The following is a 20,928-nucleotide window of genomic DNA, read 5'->3' on the forward strand; positions in this document are numbered from 1 at the left end:
CACTATGTTTGGGGTGTGATGTTGGAAGCAGGATGTAGTACTGCAACTGAAGATTCTCCTGGTGACCAGAAGCAAATGGAAATGCATGCCATGCATTCTAAAGGACCACTGAAACAAGATCCACTCAATCTTTACCTGTGGTATACCCCTTCATGTCAAGAGAAGAGGCAGGGAGACTGTAGAAGCAGATATGCAGAAACAGTTCTCAACATCATGCACATGCAACTTATTAACCAAAGATGAAACATAGGAAAAGGCATATGGAAAAAGATGCATGAAACTTTCAATGAACCAAGGTTCCACTGGAGAGCAGCAGTTCTGGCCCCTGACTCTGAAGAATATAAACAGGAAATCGAGGACCCATTTATCCTGACACAGCCAACTGACAAGTCTTTTGTCATGATGTTTACAGGCTGAATTCCTCTCTCCAGTAATGCAGGTGTCAGGATGGGAGCAAATCATGAGTTTTCTCGTGGTTGACTCTCATGGAAGGGAAGGATAAGATGATACAGAAGAGAGAGGAAAGGAAGAGAACATGTCACTTGGGTTTCATAGACTCTGTGTTGAGCTCAGTTTCTACTGATGTCAAACACAGAACACTCTGAAAACTAAACAAATATTAAAGTAGTGAAATAATAATCTCATGGGGCACCTAGCGCTGCTCCATGAATTTCCTGTTCAATAGGAATTTAAAGATTTGTATGTCAAAAAATTTGGAGACAAATAAAGGAAGGAAGGGAGAAAGAGTGAGAGGGAAAGAGAAAAAGAATAAGGATGGTAGTAGGAAGAGAGGATTCTAAATGAAATTAAAGACAAATGGCCAAGGATGTGGACTATCCATGAATGTCAGCAAAGTGACCGATACAATGGAAGCAGCATATAGGTGTGATCTCATCTAATGGCAGCATTCACTGGAAGCTCGGATAATTCCTGCCGTTATGTGAGGCATGGTTTTTAACCCAAAGAATAGCATAAGTGGACTTATTTGTTCTGTGATACTGTGAACTGACAGTGTCACTCAATGAACCAAACACTGAGCACCTACTGAGTAAGCCTCAAAGTGCCATGTGCAATTCAGCAACATGCTGCCTTGACTATAAGTGGAGCTTACAGCCTGGGTGGAAGAATCTATAACATTATAACACCGCCAAGAGCCAGTTTGAATGAAAACATCAATGAATCTGCCTTTGAGTCTGCCTGTGTTGGACACAATCGATAAGCAGTCTCCATGCTTTCACTGGAGACACTCTGTGCTAGATATCGTGGTACATGTCCACAAAGCTAGCATCCTTTCTGGTTTGGCTTCCTGCTGTTTCCTTTCTAGTGCTCACTAATATACATCTAGGTTGCGTACGAAGCACCAGCCAGTATGTAATTGGAGACACCAGGTCAAATAGAAATCGTACTGAAAAATGAAATTAGAAAAATCTAAAGATAAAGATAGTGTGTACGAAATGTAGAGAATAGTTAAAGAGAATCCAGGGCAGCGCAGAGAGGGAGGGAGTTGATGTGTATCCGAGACTTCAGAATGGAAGACCACTATTCTTCCTAACAAAGAAAATAAAACTCTGGGAATTATAACCTATGAAGAATGAGAGATTTTACTCATCGGAAAAAGGGCCTCAGGAAGTTCACATTGCAACTGTGTAACAAATTCTCAGAGGCCCCTTCAAGCCCTCACTGGTTCTTGCTCAGTACGGGTGATCTCACTATTTCTGTTTTCCTCTTGACTTGCTTCCATGTCAATCCATGTTGATCCTTTGCCTTTCTTTTCCTTGTCTTAAGAAACTATTTTCAATTAAGATTTCTAGTTATATTCCAAATTTGAAATGCTTCCTTAGTAGAAAGCAAACGAGAAGATGAATAGTGAAAGGGAACTACCTCGTGTTTCTCGGCAGGTAAAACAGAGCCTTGGGGAATTATTTCTGAAATCCTTCCTTTTCAATAATAATTAAGATGTTGAATTCATCTATAAAAACCCATGGTCTTTCATACAGAAGTGATAAACTTTCTCTTGGTAAAGTGTGAATGAGCTATAGATCTGAGTCCTTGGGACTTTTGTCGCCTCATGTAGGCAATCCCAGCATATATATTCTTTAACATATGGACCTAAGCCTCGGCTCTACTCGCTGGCCCCGCTGCAAGAAGCTTGCTTGATCTGGGGATTAAGGGTGGGCTTAAGTTATGAGAATTTAAAAATTAAGACTAAGCATTTTTTGGCGAAAAGAAATGAGTCAGGTTAGTTAAGATGCAAACAGTAATTTTGTGGTTTTCCTGTGTTGATTTGACTTTAAAAACCAACATTGCTAATGCTGTTATTAAACATTATTTATTAAGCTCTTATTTCAGAGATCCTTATTGTCACCTAAAGCTATCTCTTCACTTCCAAATATACTGAGTACTTGAAGCAACTAGCCATATAATCTAGGCAATACCCTGTGCTAGGTGAAGTTAAACCGCCCATGTGAGGAGATACCCTGGCATCAGTTGTCTGGGTTTTAGGAAACTACCTGTGCTGGTTTAGTATCCATAAACATAAAATGGGCCTCAGTTCCTAAAAGCATGCTTGGCTCAGCTGTAAAGGAATATGTTAAAACAGATTCCAAGAAAATCTAATGAAACTACTCTCACTACAATCCTATAAATAGATTTGGGAAATATTTAGATAAGTAGAACATAAACGTACAATATTAAACATTCAAGTTCGTGGTTGCACATAGATGTCTGCCAATGTGTGTGTGTGCGTGCGTGCGTGTGTGTGTGTGTGTATGTGTGTGTGTGTGTGTGTGTAGTGTGTTAGAGTGATGTGTTCTTAAAAATAATTTGTTTATTTTTATTGTATGTACATTGGTGATTTGATTGCATATATGTCTGTGTGAGGGTACCAGATCCCCTGGAACGGGAGTTACAGACTACAGACAGTTATGAGCTGCCATGTGTTTGCTGGGAATTGAACTCAGGTCCTCTGGAAGAGCAGCCAGTGCTCTTAACTCCTGAGACATCTCTCCAGTCCCCTGGAGTGATTTTTTAATACATTAGGTAAAAGCTATCTCTATATCATACAAATGCTGATTTCTAAACCAGCATTTCTGAATCTGATTACAGGTCAAGTTTTGATACATCACTTGTATTAATGTTTTGTAAACATTCCTTCTCTCACCTGATTAGTAAACTAAGAATCTTATGGCCTATTGCAAAGTCAGGAGGGAGAAGATGGGACTTTCGGGAAGAGATGGGATTGTGGGAGAGGAACTAATAAGCCACGTGGCAAACATAGAACAGGTGAGTTATTAAGTTATGAGCTAGTTGAGAATGAGCCTAACTATAAGGTCTAGGCATTCATAATAAATGTCTCCCATTATTCAAGAGCTGGTGGTCCCCCCAAAGGTCCTTTAATAGTAGTGTTTGTGTGTGTGTGTGTGTGTGTTGATTTTGCTTTGGTACGATGTATAAAGAGTTGATGCTGTTATTCTGTGCTTAAAGCAGCTGATAATTTCAGCCTTCAGATACTTCCAACCTCTCTTTACCTCAGACCTTGATATGAATTATGTTACAGGGAAGTTGCACCCGAAGGTAAGAAACCATTGGACACTTCTCCAATCAGCAGTGACCCAATTTCACTGTACTTCCCCAGGAGATGAAATGCAAAGTTTGAGGGAAAGGGAGAGATCTGAAACCATCTCTGTGCTGCGAATCAAGAGAAAATACATGGGCCAGGAACAACAGCAAAAACAAAACATACATTAAATTTAAAAAGGCAAATGGTCCATAGTCACCTTATGATAGATATTAAGCCCCTGTCGTGCCAGGCTGGTTTCTTTCTTCACCTTAAACTTAGCTCATGTCTGTCTCCACCTGCATGACCATAATGATGTCACACTACCCATTCTATTTCTTATTTCTTAGTCCTTTTCTTTTCCCATCCCGCTTTTCTTCCTTCCATCTCCCTTCTTTTCTTCTCCTTTTCTTCCTCCTCTTCCTCATCTTCCTCTGTTTCCTCCTTCCATTTTTATTTTATGCTCATAAATATTCCTGAGTATCTTTATATAAGCTCACACTTTACGTCTTAATTTAAAAGACACCCAGAAAATAAACTCTATTTATCCAAACTCAGTAAACTATTTCATTCTTTCTCAGTGTGTTGCCCTATTGAATGCTGCACTTTTCCTTAATAGCATTTAATCATAAACTCTTCTCACATATGGATATTTGCTTATATTATTTCTCCCACTGGACATTAAGTTCTGTAAAGGCAAGAGTGAACATTCCTGTGCTGTGCAGTCTTGTAAAAGCCTTTCAGAGGTCGCTTCCTAATGGGTAATGATACTTTGTTAATTTTCACATTTCTGTCTATACCCAGTGTACCTGAAGCTTCCAAATATTACCTTTGTAGACAAAGCAATTAATTTATATTCATAATATACTCAACTGCCTTTCAGTATGCATTCACACTTATCTAAGTCACCAGACAAGCACTGCTATGAAACAGATTGTTAACAAAGAAGTAATATGCTTGAACAGTTATCATTGCAATGCTTATTATGTATTGTTATGGGGAATGACTCCTGTACCTGATATAGGTTGTGTTCTTCAACTCCTTGTACCTTTGATTATTGTTTTGCTGGTTTTAGGGCTCTGTAAAGTACAAAAGAACAAAGTTTTAGAATGTTGTATTTTACACACACACACACACACACACACACACACACACATCTTATTAAAGTATCCATCCATGAATACATCAAATAAATACACAGCATTATAAACATGGGGAATGCATTACATTGTTCATAAAATACTAGTTCTAGTCTGAGTTAATAACCTTGTAGCTCAGAGTTTACTAGAAGAATCATCATTGTCCTCTATGTCCTCCTCACATGTGCCCCGTACTGTTCTTTGCCAGACACTGCTCTACATTGCATAGATTAATTCATTTATTCCTCATACCATAGGCCATCTTGAGTTCAACACAGTAGATCTATATTACCCAAACCCTACACATTCCAAGAATGACTGTCTACAAGGCTAGCCTTTAGTTGGCTTCTGGGGGATAACTTCTGAACTCTTGAAACAGTCTGATAAGAGGCTCTGGACTTTTCAAACCTTAGAGTCATCTGTACCTTGTCTCTCCTCTTCCCAGTATTACCTTCCTCCTCACCTTTCAAACCCTCCCCCTCCTCATATTCACATCATCTCTCTTCAGTTTCTCTTCTCACATCATAGCCCCCTTTCCTTTCCTAGTGTCTGTATTTATTCCAGGTTTTATGCCCACAAAAGACAGGGAATAATATTGCTTTACATTTACATAAGATTACATAATAAATGCATGTATTTGTGTATGTGTATAAAGGCATCACTGTTGCATTTCATTGCTTCACAAAACTTGAACGTGAGTTTCTGTTACTGAAGACACCATATACTTTAGACAAAGGACTTGAAGGAATCCAGCTGGATCCTACCCAAATGTCTCTTCCCTAAGGGATGATTTTCATAGTACCAGAAGATCTTATGCAAGATGTCAAGGGAAAAAGAATCAATAGTCCTACCCAGCTGTGACACCAAGACCCACAATGGCTAGCAGAACAAGAGATACCCAGGTGCACCACTGGCACTGTATCTCAGTAGTAACAAGCACCTATCTAATTGGACATTAGATGCACTCAGTAGGAGGGGCTTTATGCTTCATACTAGAAATCTAGCCACCTAGTCATGGCTGTGAAGCTATGGAGACTAAAGGTGAACCTACAACTGACATTTCTTGAGTAAGTATCATTTCCAACACTATTCTAAATGCATATTCTTAGAGCAACAGGTAAATGTCTTGTGTCTCTCATTACAGAAGCTTCTATTTGCAGCAGATAGAAAACCTTACAGAAAGCACAGCTGGTCAAAATGCAGAGAATGATAGTGGGGTACCCAGCTCAAGTGACATATTTAACCAGCTCCCTACACCAAAATCACAGAGCACTGTGGAAGAGGGACCAGTAAATCTAAGGGCCAAAGGATCAGGAAATCTGCTGCGAAATAATGTCTTCTATATATTATAGAGAGGAGCATGTGTGAAACTCAACAACATGGTTGTTTAAACAAGATGTCAAAGATGACAACACCAGTTGACATACAATATGAATAAAGGTGATCTCACAACACCCTATTCCTTGAGGAAGAGCAACAGGTAATTAATGACTGCTGGGAATATCTGTCTTCCCCAGAGATGAAAAACAGTAATGAATTAATTGGAGATGACAGCTGATGAATATATAGGATACCTTATATGAGATACTTTTAGTTAATTCTTTAAAGGCATGCCTAGGCATGGATGATGCTTTACTCTTTATTGTTCCAGGTAGTCAGATGAGTATATTACAAAGCATGGCTTAGAATGAAGACCTGACAATGCTTTAGGGAAAGGGACACTGGAGTCTAGACAACTAAAGTCAGTCATTCACATGCTGGCTCATGTAATTAACTTCAGCTAGGACTCTGGAGCTCAGAGTCCAAATGAGTTCACTTGATTTTCCATAACTCATTCCTGTTGCATCTTTTTTGCTGAGATCTCTGAGCATGGATGTACAGGACTCCATCAGAAAGAGATACCAAAAGTCATTCTCTGAGTAGCTTCATGAGCCTTCTCCTACCATGAATTCAAGTTTACATCTTTTTACTCTTGTAAAATATGCCAAGGTTGTTCAGCTCTTTTGAGTATTAGGAAGGCTCTTAGTGCCTATATGAGAGTGGCCCTGGGGACATAAGTACTTTCTGACACAGGAATCAGTATATGAAAGGAACTGAGCAAAGGAAGCTCATGTGTCACAGTCATAGTCCTGTCATTAGTTGGAATCATTAAGTTAATTCTAGCACAATGTTATTGATTGAAATTTTGAACATTTTGCCCATATGGAACGTTTTCTTTAATCACCGTATTTATTTTTATATGCCATGCATAAGTATATTTTAAAATGCCACCTTAGCCCATTCCTTGTATTTACAATAAGGAAAGATAACTTTCAAATTTTTATCTTCATTATTAACTACAAATATTTCATTTTATCTATAAGAGTTATAATAAACTAGCTCATGTCAAGGTCGTTGGGTCAATATACAGGAATGAATATGATAAAGGAAAATATTTCATTGAGTTAATTATACTTTTTTAAACTGTTGTGCTACTAAAAAACAAAATTCTTCCAGTGATGACAGTGATGAAGGTGCAACATGTGAATCCCTTTCACATTGATTCCCAGGCCACACCAAAAGGTAAAATATTCAGATATGCAAGTTGCTTCCAGAAAATGATGTAGTATATGCGTGGAGCCCAAATGCAGCTTATCTAAGTTGTATCTTAATAATAGTAATTAACAAGACTTAAGGTCAATGCTATGAAAATAGATATGCTATATTCTTTAGAATGTAATAACAAAAAATATGCAAATTATCCGTACAGATAGAATAAAAAATTTTTATATTCAGGGATGAGCTCAAGGATATAGAATACATTGATAAAAAGAGCCAATGGCAAATGGCTTTTAATTTAGGCAATTAATTAAACTACAGTGGAGTAAAAAAATACATCAAACCTACATTGAGAAACAAAATATTCCATCACTAATTCTCTTAAAAGATCTGATTTAAATGTGATAGATCCAGTAATGCATTGGATAAGTGATAGGAATTTTTATAATAAGAAGTTAGATAAAACATTAAAACTGAAGGAAATATAACCTATCAATCAGTTGTGAAGTAGATGCAAACCAAACTGTAATACACAAGTCACATAAAAATGGCATATGTTTGGCATATTAATCTTTTATTTTGGTAGATGCTAGAAAAGATACTCTGGTCATGAGGTCATGATACCTGAGATGGTAACTTCATGCTAGCACTTGAACATACTATACGTTACCCATCTTTTAAAGGTCACCAAGAAATTAACATTTTAAGCTGGGCCTTTAATCCCAGCACTCGGGAGGCAGAGACAGGTGGATTTCTGAGTTCAAGGTCAACCTGGCCTACAAAGTGAGTTCTAGGACAGCCAGGGCTTACACAGAGAAACCCTATCTCAAAAAACAAAACAAACCAAAAAAAAAAAAAAAAACAAAAAAAACCAAAAAACAAAAAACCACCACCAACAACAAAACAAACAAAAAAGAAATTAACATCGTGTCCCCTTGTACATATTACATGAGTCAATGTCCCTTCCTTAGTATCACAATAAAGTGAATATCATTACATTAAAAATGGTGGTGAGTCTATCCATACAAAAGAAGTATAGCTGCTTAGATATAAAAACATTTTCATGTGATACATAGTACCCCAACATGTCCTTAAATGACTTTTTAAATGCAAGAAAATAAATAAATAAGAATTATAGAATAATTTTGCAAGTCCAAAGAATAAAATTTTATGATGCAGGAACCTCTGTTGTGTAGTATGAACCTGAATCTCTCAGGCTTCTTTTGTCCTTGTTGTGGTGTTACTCATTGCTTATTAGTCCCCATCCTGTAGCCAGAACTAATATTTGCTCTAATCTTCTGAAGGCCATAGACCCACTAAACAAACACCCCAAGGAAGTTATTGCAAAAAGTAAGTCTCATTTAACACTTATCATCATTACCTGCTCAGTAAATTATCAAACAGGACATTTCTATTCATTAGAATATGAGCATTTCTTTTAAGACAAACAGTAAAGTTCTATTATAAGTGACTTCCTGGTCTTAGACCATATTGAACATTATTGTTTATGATTATGATGTGTCACATTCAAAGAGGTAGACATGGCACCATCTGGGATTGCTTTTTCCATGACAGAGGTCAGTGTATTCTTTGGTCTGTGTCTCCCTTCTCAAGTCCAGTCTTCCCTTCTACTATAGATGTCTAGGCTTATGTGGATCAATCTAACAGGAACTGTACTGGAGACTGTTGTGTTTTACTTGCTGACCCACAGAAGACACGTGGATTTTAGATGCTTTATACTGACCTGAGATATCTGGGTGATTTTGGAGAAGTGCCTTCTCGGTAAAAGATTTTGTCATATGTTAACCATAGGAGCTGGGAAGGTTGAGTTGAAAAGTGGTCATTGTTCAGAGAGAATAAAAGATCCAGTGCCTCAGGGAATCTTGAAATACAGAAGTCTTCAAGTATCCCAGAAACAAATCAAGCCTTTGTTCCCTACAAGGGCTGGGATTTATATATCTGTTTAACATAATATCTATATGTCCTCATTGAATGTTATTATAATTAACCTCTTCTAAAATAAGGTGAAAAATTCTATCCCCTACATCAACTTTCTAAAACATTACTACTGTAGCCTAATTTCCATCATTTATTTCAAGAGCAAAGTGCAATTTAGCAGTCATGAAGGTTAACCTCAAAATGGTCTTAAATCAACTGTATAATACTTCGAATTGTTAGAATTAATAAAATAACTCAAGCATATTCCCAGGATGCAAGGTAAATTTGTAACAATAACTTTTCTATGTAATAGTAAGAAATAAAAAGTAAACCGTTCAAAATATATGAAAGTGATTTCCCAGTAGTAGCAGTAATAACCTGAATTGTTGCTGCAGTAACAACAAAATCAATAAAGTAACTTATGAATAGCTGTGTAAATAAAATTATAAAAAGCTGTAAAACGAACTAAGGCATGATAATGCAAGCATGAGTGGAAAAGTATTTACAATAAAAATATCACTTTTGCACAAATTAACTTCTATTTTTAATACAAATCAAGCAAAAATTCTAATGGGAGTAATTTTACAGCCTGTTAAATTTTTCCTGAGTTCATTGAAGCTGCATATCATAAAGAAAATTTTGAGTATGGATGCTAAAGATGTTTGCTCTAATGATAAAATATGTCATTGTGATACAACATTTAACACCATACAGAAATGACTCGGAAAGGAATGTACATATTTATGGTACCATATGGGAACCTGCCAAATGTACTGCTTTATTCATCCTGGCATTCAACAGTACGCAGCACCTGACAGGTACAACCATGCTACATATGGAAATGGCGGCGAATTACTTTACCCTCAGATTAATTTTGGAGGGGAAAAATTAATTGCCATTTTCATTAGTATAATTTAATTTAAACTGACATGGACTCTATGGAAACAGACAGAGAGAAACATAAATTAAGGGTGCATTAAAAGAACTACAAGTGCAAAGGAAAAAAAATTGTCGAGGAGATGTGGAGAAAATTGCCTACATTTTAGAAAGAAAAACACATTTGTAATATCCAGCATGGATACCAATTGCAGGTATATTGTGGAGACAAACACAAAGAAATACAAAGTAAAAATAAAAGTAAATGATGTTCATTTACATACAGTTTTATAGAGATCAAGAGTGCTTTGGAAACCTCTAAGCTTATACAAAGAAAACATCAGGCATGTTATACTAGAGAAAAGTCCTTTTCTTAAACATCAAAATAAAAGTAGATGCTATTTGCAATTACTCTACTACATTAAAATATATTTTAAATAAATACTTAATACTAAGAGATAAGTAGTTAAAGGATAATTTACAATCGGAAACATAACTCCTAAGTAAATACTGTATAATACTTCAAAAATTGTTAGAATTAATAAAATAACTCAAGTATATTCCCAGGACACACGTGTTTGACTTCTTTAGTAAACAAGGAAATAATTAGTAAAGCAGTGATCAAAAAAAATTCATCTAACATATTGGCAATGAAGAAAGAATATTCAAGTTTGAAGCTGCTTTGAACTCCATTTTCCTGCATCCCAAAACACTTTCTCTGAGTGTCCTTGTACCTGTATCAGAATATCAAGAATCACTCAAACTCCATGTTGTTAATGGATGGTACTCATACCAAGAACATTGTATCTTAACAGCTGCCAAATATGTTTTAGGTAACCTATTGTGAAGCATTCACCATGGACTTAAAGGCACCACAGTCAACATTTGGAACAAGCATGCAGAATAATAACAGGTGAGATTACAAAATTGTTTCTTCATAATAGTACAAGCAGAAGTGTGGCACTGGCTTCCCAGAAAATGGCTTTTCAGAAAACATTCATTCATACTTTCAATGTGGCAATTTTCAGCAATTCTAATTATAGGATTCTATTCTAGGGAAGTAAATAGAAACGCAGGAAGAAAGTAAGCCAGGTGTGGCAGCTCACACCTAGACCATGCATTAGAAAGCCTGACAGTAAGCTCACAGCATAGGTAGAGCCATCCAGAGCTTGAGAGAGAGAGAGTTCCAGGCCAGCTGGATCCATCCCAAAACAAAGGAGAAAGAAAGAAAAAGAACAGAGGAACAAAAGAAAGAAAGAACGTACGAAGAATTTTTGCAGTATACATTAAATAGGAAAAATTCGAATGTGCCTAGATATTAACAACAGAAAATATTTGGAAATGTAGGTTATATTAATAGAGTTGAATATTTTCACCATTATGCAGATACTCATGAAGAGTCAAAAATTCTCAAAGGCTCATAGGGCAATGCGGAGTTTACATAACAATATTCAGAGTTGTATTTCCTTTCTGAGAATGGTGTCCTGCAGCCAGTGAGACTCCGGGGAACCCTAACCTTCTGTCTCTGTTCTCATTAATATATTAGTAAGGTTTCTCATCTATAAAGTGATATAAGCAACTAATAATAATAATGTAGTAATTATAATAATAGCAAATCATATTTTCTCTATGTAATAACAAATTTAGAAAATTCCAAAGACCTAAGAAGACCTATCATACAATAAGGTTTCACAACTGCAGCTGTAGCATTTATGTTACTTATTGAGCAAGAACCAATTCTATCCATACCAGAAAATTTAGATGATAATATCTGGGCTTGTTGGAGGTAGACCAGCGTAGCTGCTTTGCTGAGCAGAACCTGGAGCACGTGGGTTTTATGTTTGGAAAAGTTCAACTGTTCACGTAGAACCAAAGCAGATATCAGAACCCTGTTTCTGATTCTTCTTGAATTTGAGTGCAAGCATGTGTCCTGATTCTATGATGTGATAGGACATAGAGTCAGCTCAGAACATATGCTTCACAGAAGCCATCTGGCTCTTTATTCTGGGAAGTGACACCTCTGCCAACTCTAAGAAGCAACCAAGCCGAGACTCAACCCTCAGGCATTGTGTTTGGTATTTAGGCAAATGCTGGTGGGCCAGAATCATCCCAAAGCCATCCCACTTTGGGGCTCCTAGGAGAAAGGCCTTTAGATCTGAACTTCTACACATCTGCTATTTATTTTAGTGAAACAGACAATTTCTTTTCATTACATCACACACACACACACACACACACACACACACACACACACACACACACTCACCTTTTATAAGTGCATTGGAGAAATATATTTTAAAGTACGGAGTAGATTGTATATTTGTGGCTAAAAGCCATGGATATACAGATGCAAACCAATGGGAATTTTCTTTTCATATTAAAGGGAAAATATATTTAGCAGTAGTTTGTAGCATCATTTAAAGCACTATGCACAACTCAGATTCTCTTGTTAGACAAACCCTTTGAAGATTAGCATGTGTCACTGTATCAGGTCACTTTTCTGTCATTTGAATCCCCTTTACTCCTTGCCCTGGTCAGACTATCTCCCCCAGTGATAATGAGTCCACTAAAGCACCACTCCAGAAGCAAGCCAGACATCTTATGCCTTGATATTTGACTGTTACAAAGCTTTTCTTTGGATGTAGAACTGATAATGGATTAGGAATTTTTCTCTCTCCTTGGTGGGAGGAGGAGGTGATACCTGGGACTGGTTTATTGCTCCTAGTAAGCTACATCCTAATCCTTTGCATTCTGATTCTTGGAGTAAATTTTTGCTTAAAACATTATTGACTTAGGGAACATCATTAAAGACAGATATAAGAGCCACCCAGGAACACTGGGAAATGCTGTCTTATAGATATGTCATGACTATTACACATGTAAACACAGCAACGGTGCGTCAGTACATACTTGTGTATATGTAGTGCATATGTCCACATATAAGAGACAGTCTAATTGGAAAGAAACAGTGGCTCAGAAAGAATGAATGAGAGTGAAGGTAAGCATAATCATAATATATTACATACATGACATACAAAATTAAAAGAGCCTTTGCCCATGGCAAGGTCAGTGGGGATAATATTTATATACATATATGTATATATATATATACACATATATATACACACACATATAATATGTGTGTGTGTGCGTGTATGTGTGGGCGTGCGTGTGTGTGTGTGTGTGTGTGTGTGTAATACACATACATATATGACTGAGGTCTTGGTTTCTTTCCCAGAACTAGCTAGTAAATTCAAAGGGATAAAAATGCTGATACTCTTATTTGTTGGAAGCTCTCTTTTTAGTTAAGAGAGCTGTTTATGGCAAAGGACCATGACATTTGGATTAAGCAGCAGCTTACTGAATGGGAAAAGATTTTCATCCACTACACAGTCAATAGTGGGCTAATATTCAAAATACATAAAGAACTCAAAAATCTAGATATCAAGAAAAATAAGTCAAGTAAAAATGGGGCACAGATTTAAAGAGTGAGTTCTCAAAAGAGGAACACAAGTTGCTGGGAAATATTAAAGAATGTTCAACATCCTTAGTCATCAGAGAAACACAAATCAAAACCACTCTGAGATTGCATCTTACACCCATCAGAATGGCTAAGATCAATAAAATCAAGTGACAGCTCATGCTGGAGAGGACATGTGGTAAGGGAAATATTCATCTACTATTCGCGAGAGTGCAAACTTGGACAGTAACTAAGAAAATCAGTATGTCAGATTCCTGGGAAGATGGGAATCAATTCACCCCAAGATTCAACTATACACGATTCTTGGTCATATACCCAGAGAATGTTTCATCCAACCAGAGACACTTGATCATCCATGTCTTGCTACTTTATTCATAATAGCCAGAAATTGGAAAGAATCCAGATCTTCTGCAACAGAAGAAAAAAGAAGAAAGAAAGAAAGAGAGAGAGAGAGAGAGAGAGAGAGAAGAAGAAGAAAAGAAAAGAATGGTACATTTATCCAATGGAGTATTACTGAGCCATTTAAAAATATGACATTATGAAATATGTAAGCAGATGGCCATAACTAGAAAAACATCATCTGGAGTGAGATAACCCAGACCCAGGAAGGTAAATTTGATATATGTTTATTTATATGTGGATATTAGCTGTTAAGTCAATAATAACCAAATTACAACCCATAGAATCACAGAAATTAGGTATAAAGACTGGAAAAGGGATAAATCTCCCTAGAAAATGAAAACAGAATAGTTATGGATCAGTGGGGGAGATAGCAGGTTTTAATGGCAGAATCAAGTAGGAACAGGGAGGGGAGAGAGAACTTAGGGGAAGACAGCTAAAATTAAGTTATATTTGAGGGATAGTTTAGAAACAAAATAGTATAAGATTATACTATGGGGATATTGAGCACCAACTTAGCATCTCTTGTCACTAAATAAAGCTCCCTGTACTGGGATAGTATCGTATGTAATTGAAATATGGACCAAATGAGTCTTATGAGTGTTATCTACATAATCCAGGCTTTTGCCAAGACTATAGGTTACTTGCCACAAACTGACAGCAAAGCACATTACTGAACACAACACCTACACACTGCATTCAACATAAACAAGTAGAGATAATGCCTTCACCATATTTTCTAGAACCTTTGGTACAGGTAGGTAATCTGCATGCTACCAATAAAAGGAAGTATCAATCCAGTCACAAACTCTTTGATTTACACTGTGGAGATGAATGGGAGGGGAGAGGTGGAGAAACTAGGAGTGGTGGAGAGAGAAGAAACAGAATTGGCATATAGTATATGAGAAATAAAATCCATTTTCAACTACAGGTGAAAAGGATTTATCTAAGCTAAAGTAAACATTTAATTTTCTTTTATTAGTTGAAGAAACACCCTTTCAAAGCCTTAAGTGATTATCAAATGTTTGATTAGCAGTTTGTCTTTTTTCCTTACAATCATTACGAATCTCTTTCTCTTGGGCCAGAGGTTGTAGCTTTAATGAGAGAGTGCTAAAGTGCATGGAATGCAGAAGGCATTCAGCATTGCCAAAAATCAGCTGGTTTTCCATATTGAGCCAAAACACATTTCTGAAATGTTCTTTTGGTGATTATGAACATTCTTTACTACACAGCTGAGATGCTCAGTTCTTAAACCCCTGGGTTAGCTTTCCTGCTCAGGAGATGCTCAGATACATGCTTCTACACCAATCCACAGTTTCCTGGGTAGCGTGTTACTGCAAAGCAGAGACGGACGGTGCCACAGTCTCTCTGCTTCTTCAGAGCTTGGATTCATCATTTCTTTGATACATGAGAAGTAAACAAATTTTCTGCTGTTCCTGGGATCTAACTTCAAAAGAAATTTGGAATCCAATACAACACACCAAGATTTAAACAGAGGAAAACAAAACTTTCCAATTTTTTTTTCTTGAACCAGGTAGCCAGATATAAAAACAAAACCTAGAGTATTGTTGCCCACTATATCTTCTTACTGACCCGAAGATGCTTAAACTTGGATAACTTGTTTTCTAATAAAGATTAGAAGTCTAAAGTTGGGTACTTTCTCTAGCTCCTCCATTGGGGGCCCTGTGATCCATCCAATAGCTGACTGTGAGCATCCACTTCTGTGTTTGCTAGGCCCTGGCACTGTCTCACAAGAGACAGCTATATCTGGGTCCCTTCAGCAAAATCTTGCTAGTGTATGCAATGGTGTCAGTAATTGAGGAAAATACCTAAAAAAAAAAAAAAAAAAAAAAAAAAAAGAAGAAGTCTTAAGTTGTTGATCATGGGAAATAAGAACCCCTAAGAAGGAAGTGGTTAGTTAGTGAGGTTGATTCTCAGTCTAGCAATTTTAAGACTTGTAAAGTCAAAGTGTAGAAGCCACTTTAGCAATAATGTAGAAAGATGTGATGTCCTTCTTGTAGTGCTCTACTAATATGGCAAAGCCATGGATAGGATCTGTAGGACCAACTGTATAAAGTATTAACTTACTCATTTCCTACTACATTTTTATAAGATGTGGTGTGGTGTGGTGTGGTGTGGTGTGGTGTGGTGTGCGTGTGCGTGTGCGTGTGTGTGTGTGTGTGTGTGTGTGTGTATGCGTGTGTACATATGGATATTCCTGTGTGTTTGGGCACATGGAGATCAGAGGAGAATTTGCAGATTCTGTTCTCTCAATTCTGTGGCTCTCAGGGATCAACCTCAGGCTTGGTTGGGGTCAAGTACCTTTACATTCTGAACTTTCTAACTGGCCCAAAGATATTTAAAATGTAGTAATGTTTTCTAATAAAGATTAGAACTCAAGTCATTGATCATGTGAAATATAAACCTACAAGCTACTGATCAACATTATTTTATTTAAGCCCTGATTTCCTTTCCATCAATAAGTGGAAATGTCAAATGAAGTGGCCAGCAGAAGTTTGATGTCATGATCCTTCTGATTATCACTCCAGGTGTGGATTTTGTTCTGTGGTTGAAAACCAACAGATGCATCTTCTGTATGCTAAATATTTCAATACTTATTTCAATGTTCTTATTTCAAATAAGAGCTGCCCTACCTAAAACTAGGCAATGCTTGCACAGTCATCAGTGAAGGCACATGTTGACTTCTAGCTGGCCCCAGATACACTTACTGAACAGTATTCATTTCTTCCATTATCTGGGTAGTACCGTGTTTTGTGATAGTTAACTTTGAAAGTTTAGTCACTTAAGCTCTTTACTCAAGAATCTAATTTGGTGTGTAAAGGGAACATGCAGGTGAAGAAGGAATCTGCCTAATGAAATATTTCAGAAACCTAGTCACACACACACACACACACACACACACACACACACACTCACACACACACTCACACACACACTGCATATCACCTGAAGAGCACTTAGTCACCCTATATGTGCATCCAGTAGAGAAACGAAGGGTGAGACAGACTGAGCATTTACTGGCCAATGTTGGGATTTCCAATAGTTCAATTGAGAGGCAAGAAATATGAGGCTGAGAACATGTATTATAATTCTAAAAGAGGGACAGGATCTCTCGTCACAATGCATTTATGATACTCAACTGGTCCATGGAAGGCACCAGGCATATGCCTGGACCAGAGCTGGATATCTCCATAAGGAAGTGCACAAAGGGCTTTCATAAAACTGTATGTGAGATACATAAAAACTAAAGACAATCAGGAAAGAATGATAACTATAAGCAGTTAACACAGCTTGGACAACATAAATCAGTGATCCAAAAGGAAAGATCCTCTTCCCAAGAATATTATTTCCATTATCATGTAAATAAAAATAAACTGCTTCACACAAGTTCATCTGGGATGTTCAGCAGCTGCCCATTTCTAGTCCTCATTGGGTCTCTGCATGGAATCAGCCTTGTTTTGTGGTTTCTCACATCCTCTCTGTGAACACTGCATCATCTTTGACCTGATGACATTTCACCAGCTCACTTGAAGTCTTTTTTACATCACAGAGAAACTGCTTCCCTTGTATCCTTTTAGAATTAAATTATTTATGATATGGTGGCTTGTGATACTGTGTTTTGTTAATATAAGATATCTATTAACTTTTAACTTTTTTATACCATATCTTTATATAAGGAAATCATTGCCCTTTATTTAGTGAGTAAGGGAACATGTAAAGAGAATTTATAAAATAAGGTATATGTTTTTGAAAAACACTGCACACCATTATTATGTGAACAATGCAGATTCAGTAAAATCAGCATGAGTGTGATACTTTTCTGGAAATCTCCCAAGTTCATCAACCTTAGAGAAGAAGGCACCTCTGAGCTAAAAACTGTTAAGTCACATTTCAATCAAAAATACAACTAGGTCATCCCCCTGAACACAAGCCAACAGGCACAAGATTAGCACTGGGAAGTTAAGGAAGGTGGACTTCCACTTCCTCCAAACATTTAAAGCTGGCTCAAGAGAGGTCATGTACTTTATCTCATGTGGTCTAGTGCATAGAAAACACTAGAACAAAAAGCTCTCTGAGACACAAAGCAGCAATCCTTCTGATGGCATTAGTCTCTGCATCATTTTCATGGTGAGAAAAATAAGAGAGAGAGTTAAACATTAGAAGAAAAATAATAAGACAATACATGGATGTTAATAAAGAAGTAATTTTAAATTAAAATATTCAAGAGCCTGTGTAGGAATTATGAAGACTGTATGAAATATGCTGAAAAAAAAATACACATTAGAACCAAAGTACAGTCACGACTAATAGAGGGAAACAAAAAATATCATTATATCAGGAAAAGCACATAGGCTTTGCTTAAAGTTCAACCAGCCTTATCAACTATGAGATAATACTGTATAAACATGAAATTTTAGCTCTTCAAACTGGACAAGTTTCCTGGACAATGGTTAAATGTCATCAATCAATCTCATGAACTGGCTTGTGTTAACACCTTGACTCCAATCTATAGAAAATTGAGCAGAGAGACATCCGGCACCCTCCCAGTCGGAGGACAGTGACCTGCCCTGCAGGGAGCGCCATCTTGGCTCCGGGACTCCGCCGAGCTTAGTCTCTACAGGTCAGAGTGGGGACCACGGGGGCAGACGGCTTCTGGGACAGGCAGGAGCCACAGAGCCGCTGAGGCAGCACCCTTTTGGGGCCGCAGACTTCCGGCACCCTCCCAGCCGGAGAACAGTGACCTGCCCTGCAGGGAGCGCCATCTTGGCTCCGGGACTCCGCCGAACTTAGTCTGTACAGGTCTGCTGACAGAGGATACTCAGAATCCCCAGAAGAACAACCTCTGAACAGAGACAACTATAACAACTCCAGAGATTACCAGATGGCGAGAGGTAAAGGTAAGAATCTTACTAACAGAAACCAAGACCACTCACCATCATCAGGACCCAGCACTCCTACTTCGCCCAGTCCAGGGCACCCCAACACACCTGAAAAACTAGACCTGGATTTAAAAGCATATCTCATGATGATGGTAGAGGACATCAAGAAGGACTTTAAAGAACTACAGGAGAACATGGCTAAAGAGTTACAAGTCCTTAAAGAAAAACAGGAAAACACAACCAAACTGGTAGAAGTCCTTAAAGAGAAACAGGAAAACACATCCAATCAGATGATGGAAATGAACAAAACCATACTAGACCTAAAAAGGGAAGTAGACACAATAAAGAAAACCCAAAATGAGGCAACACTGGAGATAGAAACCCTAGGAAAGAAATCTGGAACCATAGATGCAAGCATCAGCAACAGAATACAAGAGATGGAAGAGAGAATCTCAGGTGCAGAAGATTCCATAGAGAACATGGGCACAACAATCAAGGAAAATGGAAAATGCAAAAAGATCCTAACTCAAAACATCCAGGAAATACAGGACACAATGAGAAGACCAAACCTACGGATAATAGGAGTGGATGAGAATGAAGATTTTCAACTCAAAGGACCAGCAAACATCTTCAACAAAATTATAGAAGAAAACTTCCCAAATCTAAAGAAAGAGATGCCCATGAACATACAAGAAGCCTACAGAACTCCAAATAGACTGGACCAGAAAAGAAATACCTCCCGACACATAATAATCAGAACAACAAATGCTCTAAATAAAGATAGAATACTAAAAGCAGTAAGAGAAAAAGGCCAAGTAACATATAAAGGCAAGCCTATCAGAATTACACCAGATTTTTCACCAGAGACTATGAAGGCCAGAAGATCCTGGACGGATGTTATACAGACACTAAAAGAACACAAATTCCAGCCCAGGCTACTATACCCAGCCAAACTCTCAATTAACATAGATGGAGAAACCAAAGTATTCCACGACAAAGCCAAATTCACACATTATCTCTCCACGAATCCAGCCCTTCAAAGGATAATAACAGAAAAAAACCAATACAAGGACAGGAACCACGCCCTAGAAACAACAAGAAGGTAATCCCTCAACAAACCTAAAAGAAGACAGCCACAAGAACAGAATGCCAACTTTAACAACAAAAATAACAGGAAACAACAATTACTTTTCCTTAATATCTCTTAATATCAATGGACTTAACTCCCCGATAAAAAGACATAGACTAACAAACTGGCTACACAAACAAGACCCAACATTTTGCTGCTTACAAGAAACTCATCTCAGAGAAAAAGATAGACACTACCTCAGAATGAAAGGCTGGAAAACAATTTTCCAAGCAAATGGTCTGAAGAAACAAGCTGGAGTAGCCATTCTAATATCAGATAAGATTGACTTCCAACCCAAAGTCATCAAAAAAGACAGGGAGGGGCACTTCATACTCATCAAAGGTAAAATCCTCCAAGAGGAACTATCAATCCTGAATATCTATGCTCCAAATACAAAGGCAGCCTCATTCATTAAAGAAACTTTAGTAAATCTCAAAGCACACATTGCACCTCATACAATAATAGTGGGAGACTTCAACACACCACTTTCACCAATGGACAGATCATGGAAACAGAAACTAAACAGGGACACAGTGAAACTAACAGAAGTTATGGATCAAATGGATCTGGCAGATATCTACAGAACATTTTACCCTAAAACAAAAGGATACACCTTCTTCTCAGCACCTCATGGTACCTTCTCCAAAATTGACCACGTAATTGGGCACAAAACAGGACTCAACAGATACAAAAACATTGAAATTGTCCCATGCATCCTATCAGATCACCATGGACTAAGGCTGATCTTCAATAACAAAATAAATAATAGAAAGCCAACCTTCACGTGGAAACTGAACAACACTCTTCTCAATGATACCTTGGTCAAGGAAGGAATAAAGAAAGAAATTAAGGACTTTTTAGAGTTCAATGAAAATGAAGCCACAACATACCCAAACTTATGGGACGCAATGAAAGCATTTCTAAGAGGAAAACTCATAGCTCTGAGTGCCTCCAAAAGGAAACTAGAAAGA

The 20,928-nt window shown here is 37.5% G+C and overlaps 1 protein-coding gene across 4 annotated transcripts in view; it reads right to left on the bottom strand.

The window, feature by feature from the left end:
* Inpp4b (inositol polyphosphate-4-phosphatase type II B) overlaps nt 1-20,928 on the bottom strand; it is a 793,726-nt gene that overhangs the window by 399,169 nt on the left and 373,629 nt on the right. For all 4 annotated transcript variants that reach the window (XM_029480343.2, XM_029480345.2, XM_085843791.1 and 1 more), the window contains exon 3: nt 4,572-4,635. The gene's annotated coding sequence lies outside the window, so the exon portion shown is untranslated. The remainder of the gene's footprint in view (nt 1-4,571; nt 4,636-20,928) is intronic.

The sequence above is a fragment of the Mus caroli genome, unplaced genomic scaffold, assembly GCF_978045245.1.
Source record: "Mus caroli unplaced genomic scaffold, Mus_caroli_1 scaffold_10, whole genome shotgun sequence".
Taxonomy (NCBI): domain Eukaryota; kingdom Metazoa; phylum Chordata; class Mammalia; order Rodentia; family Muridae; genus Mus; species Mus caroli.